Here is a 10662-nt window from a genome sequence, read left to right on the forward strand (position 1 = left end):
AGCTCTTCCATATTTCTGATGACCAACACTTTGGCTTGTTCCAGTGTTCCATTGAGTTTAATGAATACTTTGCAGTTGGTGGTCCATGTATTTTGAATTTTTCCCTGTTTCTTCAAGTAACGTGCTTTCCTGGCAATGTCCGCATTTCTTTTTATCAGATGTTCGTTCATGAAGACATCGGATCCTTTCAGTTTCCTTCCTTGTTTTAACAGTGCTGTTTTCTGTTTTCTGTTTGCAAATCTCACAATGATGGCTGGTTTGTTACTGTCATTTTTTCGGGGTAGAGGGTGGCAAGCCTCAATGTTGTTATAATCCACTTCCACACCTTTGGACCGTAGAAAGGTAACCACTTGATGCTCCGTGGAGTTGACATCTTCCTCTCCTGGCCCTCCTACATTGTCAGTGGCGACCGCCCGGGCGTATGACCGGGGTTTGATGCGAACCCCCGTGATGATAACATCGTTCATCCGGGTGTACTGCTCCAAATCCGCCACTCTGTTCTCCAGGTACGCCAGCCGCCGATCCTTCTCGGCGTTCTGGATGCGGAGAGCCTTAACTTCCTCGACCAGGTCCAGGATGGCTTTCTGCTGCAGTTTGACAGTAGAAATCTCCTCTGTCATAAACTCCAGCGACTTCTTAATATCGTCTCCTTCCTCGGCTGACAGAACTTTTTTCGGGCCCATGCTGAGAGACGCTCTCGTAGCTTTGCCGTGACGACCGGCTGATCATTGTTCTCACAGCATTTTGAGTGGGAACAGTTCAAACTGGGAGTAGTGGGAGTTATTTACTGATTGAAACAAGCTGAATGTTTCTGTGACGATGAAGATCAGCAGCTCAGCTGATCAATGAACTGACATCTATCAGTCGTTTCATGAGATGAAGTCATCAGCAGACATTTGTTCTGACTGTGTGATGAATGTCAGAAGGTCAGGGCTCTGCTTTAGTCACTGCTTGATGATCATTGGCTCATTGTTGAATCCAGGGCCCAGTCTGACCTCTGACCTTTGCTGCAGGTCTTCTGTGTTATCTCCACTTTCATGTCTGATCTTCTACTTGTAGTCCTGTGTCTACATATACAGTGGCTTTCAAAAGTATTCGGCCCCCTTGAACTTTCCCACATTTTGTCACATTACAGCCACAAACATGAATCAATGTTATTGGACTTCCAGGTGAAAGACCAACACAAAGTGGTGCACACGTGAGAAGTGGAACGAAAATCATACATGATTCCAAACATTTTTTACAAATAAATAACTGCAAAGTGGGGTGTGCGTAATTATTCAGCCCCCTGAGTCAACACTTTGTAGAACCAGCTTTTGCTGCAGTTCCAGCTGCCAGTCTTTTAGGGTCTGTCTCTGCCAGCTTTGCACATCTACAGACTGAAATCTTTGCCCATTCTTCTTTGCAAAACAGCTCCAGCTCAGTCAGATTAGATGGACAGCGTTTGTGAACAGCAGAAATTGAAATTGAAATTGCAGTGAAGTCAGCTAGAAACTTACAGTGACGTGGACATCATGCAAAGACTGCCAGACTCTGTAATACTGCAAATGATCAGTGACTCAGGTTAACACTAAACTTTAAACGGCACCTCTGTGTCTCTGTGTGCTGAACATCTAGGATTGAGTCAGGCTGCATCAGCTGAAGCTGTTATTTGTATATATCAGTATTTTTTTATTCAGGTGTGGAGAAAATACGTAAGACTGCAGTGAAGCGATGCACCAGATGAATCCCTGGCCAAAGGTATCGTACTCAAATCAGACTACTGATCCAGCCACATCAGCCTTTTGTGAGGTCTGTTTAAAGTAGACTAAAAGTGAACTGCAGGTTCCTGAGAGGTGGACTGTGAGCACAGAAACACATGTTCATACATACAGCTGCAGCAAACTTACATTAATTTTAAATAGATTTGTTACTCTGATGTCTGTCTCTGTGTTAGTCCTCTGACAGACTGGTGACCTGTCCAGGTGTGCTCTACCTACTACTGGGACAGGTTCCAGCCTCTGTAATAGAAATGTTCTGTTATTCTCATTTAAAGTGTTTAAGTGCTTATGCATATGCTTAGTTGTGACACTGTTACTGTTCAGTGAAAGTTGCTAAAACTAGATGAACTTACTTCAGCAGTTTGAGAAAACAACTCCCTTTACAGGTGCTGATAAGGCCAAGGGCACAAAACAGCACAACCATTGATGCGTTAGGTTTCATAGCGAGACACGTGAAGTGTGGTAGGATCAGTTTGTAACTTCCTCCCTCTTCCTTGGAAGGCGTAAAGGAGGAGGAGCACGACTTCTGTGGCAGCGCTGACATGACTGAACTGTGATGTTTGATGTGTGTTGGCGCAGTAATAAATAGCTTGATCACAGCTCTTTCTGTGTTGCAGACTTTATTTAAAAAATTCCACGAAACCCCCCCCCCCCCCACTGTGAACCTGAATTGAATATTCAGAAGACATTTGTTTAAATAGTTCTACAAATCTGAGCTGTTGGTGTGTCCTTGGATTGTGTGGTAATAATATTAGAGCCTGCAATCTTTCTTACTGGATCTCTACTATGAGTCATGTTACCTGAGATTAGTTCTATGTTTACCTGTCAGCCTGGACGAATGTGCTGTGTGAAGAATGTAAATGACATCAGATCTGAACTGCTTACATCTAAGGAGCCTGTTCATATTTAATTGTAATATGAACCAATGATTTTCTGATTGATTGCTGATATATACAGTGGGGCAAAAAAGTATTTAGTCAGCCACCGATTGTCATCATTTTAGGTGGGGGAACTTGCACAGAGGTCAGTAATTTGCACCAGAGGTACACGTCAACTGTGAGAGACAGAATGTGAAAAAAAAAATCCATGAATCCACATGGTAGGATTTGTAAAGAATTTATTGGTAAATCAGGGTGGAAAATAAGTATTTGGTCAATAACAAAAATACAACTCAATACTTTGTAACATAAGCTTTGTTGGCAATAACAGAGGTCAAACGTTTACTATAGGTCTTTACCAGGTTTGCACACACAGTAGCTGGTATTTTGGCCCATTCCTCCATGCAGATCTTCTCGAGAGCAGTGATGTTTTGGGGCTGTCGCCGAGCAACACGGACTTTCAACTCCCGCCACAGATTTTCTATGGGGTTGAGGTCTGGAGACTGGCTAGGCCACTCCAGGACTTTCAAATGCTTCTTACGGAGCCACTCCTTTGTTGCCCGGGCGGTGTGTTTTGGATCATTGTCATGTTGGAAGACCCAGCCTCGTTTCATCTTCAAAGTTCTCACTGATGGAAGGAGGTTTTGGCTCAAAATCTCACGATACATGGCCCCATTCATTCTGTCCTTAACACGGATCAGTCGTCCTGTCCCCTTGGCAGAAAAACAGCCCCATAGCATGATGTTTCCACCCCCATGCTTCACAGTAGGTATGGTGTTCTTGGGATGCAACTCAGTATTCTTCGTCCTCCAAACACGACGAGTTGAGTTTATACCAAAAAGTTCTACTTTGGTTTCATCTGACCACATGACATTCTTCCAATCCTCTGCTGTATCATCCATGTGCTCTCTGGCAAACTTCAGACGGGCCTGGACATGCACTGGCTTCAGCAGCGGAACACGTCTGGCACTGCGGGATTTGATTCCCTGCCGTTGTAGTGTGTTACTGATGGTGACCTTTGTTACTTTGGTCCCAGCTCTCTGCAGGTCATTCACCAGGTCCCCCCGTGTGGTTCTGGGATCTTTGCTCACCGTTCTCATGATCATTGTGACCCCACGGGATGAGATCTTGCGTGGAGCCCCAGATCGAGGGAGATTATCAGTGGTCTTGTATGTCTTCCATTTTCTGATGATTGCTCCCACAGTTGATTTCTTCACACCAAGCTGCTTGCCTATTGTAGATTCACTCTTCCCAGTCTGGTGCAGGTCTACAATACTTTTCCTGGTGTCCTTCGAAAGCTCTTTGGTCTTGGCCATGGCGGAGTTTGGAGTCTGACTGTTTGAGGCTGTGGACAGGTGTCTTTTATACAGATGATGAGTTCAAACAGGTGCCATTCATACAGGTAACGAGTGGGGGACAGAAAAGCTTCTTACAGAAGACGTTACAGGTCTGTGAGAGCCAGAGATTTTCCATGTTTGAGGTGACCAAATACTTATTTTCCACCCTGATTTACGGATAAATTCTTTACAAATCCTACCATGTGGATTCATGGATTTTTTTTTCACATTCTGTCTCTCACAGTTGAAGTGTACCTCTGGTGCAAATTACTGACCTCTGTCATCATTTTAAGTGGGGGAACTTGCACAATCGGTGGCTGACTAAATACTTTTTTGCCCCACTGTGTGTGTGTATATATATATATATATATTTTTTTTTTTTTACATACATAGTTTTTTGTTGCCTTATGGTTCCAAGCGCTGTCACCAATCTTTGCATTTTGTTATTATCTCATGACACTTGTTTAATCAGCTACCACCTCTCCTGTGGACTTTTTAATGTCTACAGTCTCAGACCAACACAGCCCTGCCCTTCCCATATTAGATTCTTGATGAATGTGTGTTGTTGTTATTCAGCCTGGTTCAATGTGCCCCTTTTTAACTTTGAGCACCCGCCCCTTTAAACCTCTCTGCACAGCCCTGCACTGAACTCACTATCTTCTCCCTCTAACAGCCTCCACATGTTCTCACTGTAATTTCCCCTCATGAATGAATTTATGCTGCACTAATGTGAATGTTTGCAGGGAAATCAAACGCATTTCACACGCAGTACTCGAGCTGACTTACCTTTGTTTGAATGACGACTTGTACGCGCTGACTCCACAGATAAGGTACGAAAATATATCAGGCTACGTCTTCAGGGTTTCTACTCCACGGCCGTATTTCATACGGGTCCACATTTCCACTGCACGCTATTTTCTGCAAGTACCGCCGCTTCGCCTCTGGACGCAATCGGTCTCTATACAGTCCATTCTCTTTTGAGCTGCTTTTAAGCATCTTGTAATCGTCGTTCCAACACAGTGTGTTTGTTTTGATTCGTAGACCTCGAAAATGGTGCCGCGCTCCCACAATGCATTGCGGCGTGACGTCAACTCCAAAGCCCTATAGAACATGTTCTTTTTCATTGTCAAAATTATCAGGAATAAAGAAGAAAACTGATTCAAAACCTGTGGAACCTGCCAAAAAACAAGTTTTACTGCAAAGGATTTCTAGATGTGAAGGTTTTGTGGCTTTTTTCAGTTTCTAAAACAAACTCATTTGTACAGAAGGATATGAGGATGTATATGTCCGGTGGTGGGTTTTTTTCTTCTTGATTTAATGTATTCATTTGTCTCTTCACTTAATCTTTCTTTATGTTTTTTTTTTTTTTGATTTGGCATGAGCGATTTCCGGTCCTCACTCCAAGCCAGTTGGTGGCGGTAATGCACCACATGTTCTATCACAGCTGCGTCCGAGAGGACAGGAAACGTCTGTATGCGTCTGCAAACCAGGTAACTACACTCAGCTGAGCCTCTCTGCTAGTCGTTATTAGTTGGAGGGTTTTGCGTCACTTTCTCTCGGCTTGATAAAGGGCTGTATAGAAATCTCTGGTACGTAACACGTAACGTCATTTTTAGGGAGCGTCGCAGAGAAGTGAGGCTGTTTCTTTGTTTTTGTCGAGTTTTGATTGAAGACATGTTTCCAGTCCGTTTTTTACTCGTTTGTTTTTTCATTAATAACTTTACATTATCACAGAGAACAAGAAGGCGCTTTGTTTGTCACATTCACCTTATGTCTGTGAAGGTTCTCAGTCATCCAGGTCATCGTAGTCAAAGGAGCTTGCAAAGAAAAGCGTCTGGACTTCTTTAAGTTACTTGAAGACGTTTCACCTCTCATCCGAGAAGCTTCTTCAGTTCTAAGGTCAAATGGTGGAGAGTCCCAGATATAAGCCTAGTGGGAGTTTCCCCCCACAGAGGGACAAAAGGACCCCCTGATGATCCTCTAATCACCTGAGCCAAGGTGTGCAACTGGGTGTGGGCCCCAATCAGCCAGAGTTTCGGGTGAGTTCATTGTGAAACCTGGCCCCACCTTATCATGCGAATTCCTGAGGTCAGATGGCCCAGGATGTGAGTGGGCGTTAAGGCGTCTGGGAAGGATCTCAAAACTGGATTATAGATGGCAGAGAGTTGGTGTCGTAAACCCCGCCTCTGTTCAAAGATGGTCGCTCACAGTGGACATAGATGGCTTCTTTCACTCCTCTTTCAAACCATCTGTCCTCTCTGCCCAAAATGTGAACATTAGCATCCTCGAAAGAGTGTCCTTTATCCTTAAGATGCAGATGGACTGCTGAGTCTTGTCCTGTGGAGGTGGCTCTTCTATGTTGTGCCATGCGCTTGTGAAGTGGCAGCCACTTGGCAGCCACAGTGATAAATGGCTGAGATGGCTGCAGCTGTACGTGTGAGGTACCTACATGTTTCAAGATGAATTTGCAGAGATGTCATGTTTGGTGCTTACAGACATCACACTGCATTTTGTGATTTCGTAGCTATTGTTGTGATATTTTGGAGCTTCCCATGATCACCGTGACAGTCATTCATTTTAACATAACCTTTCTATTCCTTTCAGGGATCCTCATTTTTTTGGTGAGGAAGATCAGCAGCTGTGTCGACAGGCAACAGGTAACGGCATGCTTTTCTGTTAGTACTGTAGACCTTGGTCTGGTGCTCTTTTTTAGTTTAACACAGTATTTTCATTTGCCGAAGTGTAGAAAGCTTGTTCCAGGAGAAACAAACTTTAGTGAGTTCTGCAAAATGATTCCCACCATTGCACACTCTGTCAGCCTCCAGTGTGCCCTTTTTTTGTCCTTTAACTGAAGAAAGTCGGTAGTCAGAACATATGAGATAAGTGAGATCCTCATTTTGCCTGCTTATTTCAAGATACATTTTCACAAACTGCTGTAGGATAACCTTGCTATTTGTCTTTTCCAACACTTCTACATTCATCCATATTTCCTTGTCTGCTTCTTTCCAGGTGAAAAGTACCTGAAATGGGTGAAAGATTTTGTTTCCAAAAACAAAAGCATGTGAGTTCACCTGAAGAAGCCAAGTGGTGCTGACCTGTGGATAGAAGAGCTTGAGAACACCAAATACAACGGGGATGATGATGAAGTTAACGCCTGGGGAAAATTCTACCTTCCCGAGATTGTAAAAATGCAGGTTATTGGTGTGGTAAAGGGCACCTCATGTCCATGTCACGAGCTTGTGCTGATGACGCGTGAGGACAAAAAGCTGTACGGCTATGACGGAGAGGAGCTGCATCTGGTGGCTTCCAGTTTCCTGGAACTATGTGACAAAACGATAGAGTATCCAGCATCCAAGCGCTACTACAATGGAGAGGCCTTCAAAGATATGGTGAGAAGTTAGACTGCTAAGAATAAGACTGGGGATGCCTAGTGTTAGAGATCAATCACCTGAGCTTTTCTTTGTATTGTTGTGTGTTCTGTTTAGACTGAGGAGGACTGGAAAAAAGTTAAGATGAGTGATGTGGGGAGGAAACTGCAGGAAGAACATAAAAAGCTGGTAAATGAAACCCAGTCAGCGTTCGTCAGCCTAATATCATAGGTGGGTATTGGAGCTGAGTATCATCACTGATTTCTAGAACCTGTTCAATTCCAATTCACAAGGTCCCAATTAGATTCCATTTAATTCTTACTCAGAGAGTCAGAAACATTATAATTCTGATCATTTATCAGTACTGACACTTGTGAAACTTCATCAGAGGTGTGAGCATCACAGCAGATGCTTTTGTGTCAAAGTAACTGAGGATAAAACACAAAACCATGAAGCAGATTTTCCTGGCCTAGCTTTTTACAGTAGATAACCTTAAAAATATTATTCTGCAGTAGAACAAAAGCAGACGAGAACCACGACTCAACAAATGTACATTGGCTGATGCTGCTGAAGTGATTCAGAGGTTTTAATAAGAGGTTTTAATAGAGACACAGCAGAGCATTTTGCAGTTTCACTTAATTTGAAAAAAATAAATAAAATTTGGTATTGAACAGCAGAAATGAGGCTGTCTTGTCGGAAGTCATTAAAAAAAATGGCTGTAAACAACGGTAGACTGCTTCATAACAAGCAAGCGAATAATGCCAAAAACAGAGATTTGAGATGGGAAACGGTGTTCTTAAAGTACACTGAGAGAGGCAGAGAGCTGTGCTGTGTTGTTTTTCTGTGTGTGTTTTAATGGTGGTGGAAGCAAACCAGCAAAAGTAAGAGGGAATTCATGACAATGTTTATGTCAAGCGAAATGTGTCTTCTTTTGCTGCTGGTTTGGTTAGAGAGAGACAAAACGTGCAGCTTCAGGATCTGAGCAGCTTTCAGCACCAACGGCATCACAGCTCAGACTTGGATTCAGGATTAAGCCCTTTATGTTTGACTGTAGTGATTGTAGCTCTGTCCTTGTTATTAATCGCTTTAGTCAAACACAGCTATTGTTTGCTGGGATGTGTATATACTTGACAGTTTGTATCTCAGAGTTATCAAAGACACTGTGGATAATCATCAAGAGATTGTTGTCCTCTTAATAATGACCTATTTGATTGTTTGTTTTTTCTTCTTCTTACAGATTCTGGTATTTGGCCAAAAGAGAGCTTCACAATTCTTGGCTTCACCTGTGGTAGAAAAATGACTAAAGTTATGCAACACTCTCTAAAATTAAAGCTATGCAACGCTTTAACATGAATGGCGAAGGAGTGCATCTCTTTCACTGTCTCTTCCTGTCCTCTTCTCAGTCTTTGTTGTGGCACCTCTGCTATGTGTTATAGAAAGCACTTGGAATCATGTTCAATACAAAAACACCAAACTCGTGGGATTGCCCTAGCAAGCAGTTGGTAAAAACTAATTAAAACTGATATATATCAGCTTCACTTTCTAGCTGCAAAAGCACGTTTCTGCAAAAGCATGCAGTTTCCTGTCAGCACTTTTTGGCACAGAGTGTACTCAGAGTTAGGCCTTTCTTATATAAAGCAATATAATCAGCATATAAACATTTAAGATGATAAATTTAAAGCTCAACAGTAACTGCTATAAATATTATAACTACACATGTAGTGCTTTTGCTTAAGTAAATTATAGTTGGGATCATAATAAGAAAACATGTGTTTTTATTTTCTGTGTACCCTGGGTACAGACCAGTATAAAAATGGGATTCTTCCCAATAAATGCTGTCTGATAATGCTTCATATTGCATTAAACACTAGATATGTAAGCAAACAAACAAAAACCCATAGAAGCCAGTTTTAATTATTAAATGTGACAATTACATGGAGATGGAAAGTAAACATGCTTATACACGTCTCTGTGATTACAGAAAATCCACACAGATGCTGTCAGAGCAGAGAATCTTTGATTTATCAGAATGATGAATGCAAATGATTTCATGAAATCTCACTCTTGTTCTGGGTTGTAAAATTCACCTGTCCAGTTAAACCGAATCCTTTGCAACACAGTTCTAAGAACCCATCAACCTCATCCTCAGCTCTCTGCCTGTTATCCTTTTCAGCTGAGTATTCATCCACATGCGTTTCAACTTCTCTCTCATTTTCAAGCAAATTGCTCAGGCTCTCAGCTTCAGCACAGTTACCATATGGCCACTCTCTGAGGTCTTCTGTGTTCAAGCCAAACAAATTCTTACATGATCTGCAAGGCTTCATTCTGGCACCATCACGGAGACAAAAAGCCTCACACCTGATATTTCCAGGTACTTCAATTGTTCCATCAAAGTAATCTTTCTGGACTGTGTTTGGATAATAGGTCATCACCGCACCAGATACATATTTATGCCATTTGCTAAGACAGGAGGCAGCAATCATAATTTTCCCAGCGTTAGGACCTTTGGTGGACATGGAGACTCCGCAGTACCTTTCTGATTTGTTGGTTTGGGATTTTTGAGAAATGCAGATGGTGGACGAGACGAAAGCTGTTTTTTTATTATTCTCTTCTAAGTCCAAGTCTGTGAGGAGATCTTGCAGACTCTGCTTTATTTGCTCTTCATTCTCTGAGTTATTTTGCAGGACGATCTGAAAACAGTTACAGATCTGGTCAAAGTGTTGCACCTGATTATATAGTTGTTTTTAATAGAAAGTTGATCAACATGTTTGTTTCGCTGCTTGACTTATTTAACTATGCAGGACCATTGGATGCTTTTGATTTAGACATTTTAAGATAGGGGGTGAAACATGTCACAAAAATCTACAATATGTGGGGCGATCGTGGCTCAAGAGTTGGCAGCTCATCTTGTAATCGGAAGGTTGCCGGTTCGAGCCCCGGCTTGGACCGTCTCAGTCGTTGTGTCCTTGGGCGAGACACTTCACCCGTTGCCTACTGGTGGTGGTCACAGGGTGGCTGTGGCTACAAGCTTGCCATCACCAGTGTGTGAATGGGTGGATGACTGGATGTGTAAAGCACTTTGGGGTCCTTAGGGACGAGTAAAGCGCTCTACAAATACAGGCCATGTAATGGCAGAAACATTCTCTAGTGTAAATCCTGACTAGTTCATTAACTACAGATCAGTTTCAGTGAACATTATTCACAGAGGGATCTGAGTTCCTTATACCAGACTCTACAGAAACTGTAACACTGTACAGCTCTGCGACTCAACAATATGACAACAATGTAACACACACTAGAATCATCAAATAAAGCCCCA

At 42.5% G+C, this 10662-nt stretch overlaps 1 long non-coding RNA gene across 1 annotated transcript; it reads left to right on the forward strand.

Annotated features, from left to right (window-relative positions):
- The first annotated feature begins 7213 nt into the window (after window positions 1-7213).
- Window positions 7214-9411, forward strand: LOC146679664 (uncharacterized). The gene is made up of 2 exons (XR_014918632.1): window positions 7214-7574; window positions 8581-9411. It is a non-coding gene; the product is annotated as an uncharacterized LOC146679664 (long non-coding RNA).
- Window positions 9412-10662: the final 1251 nt, after the last annotated feature.

This window comes from Copadichromis virginalis, unplaced genomic scaffold (genome assembly GCF_057382275.1).
Source record: "Copadichromis virginalis isolate Kocher_CV1m ecotype Utaka unplaced genomic scaffold, C_Virginalis_male_GT1.1 unmapped_scaffold_1, whole genome shotgun sequence".
NCBI lineage: Eukaryota > Metazoa > Chordata > Actinopteri > Cichliformes > Cichlidae > Copadichromis > Copadichromis virginalis.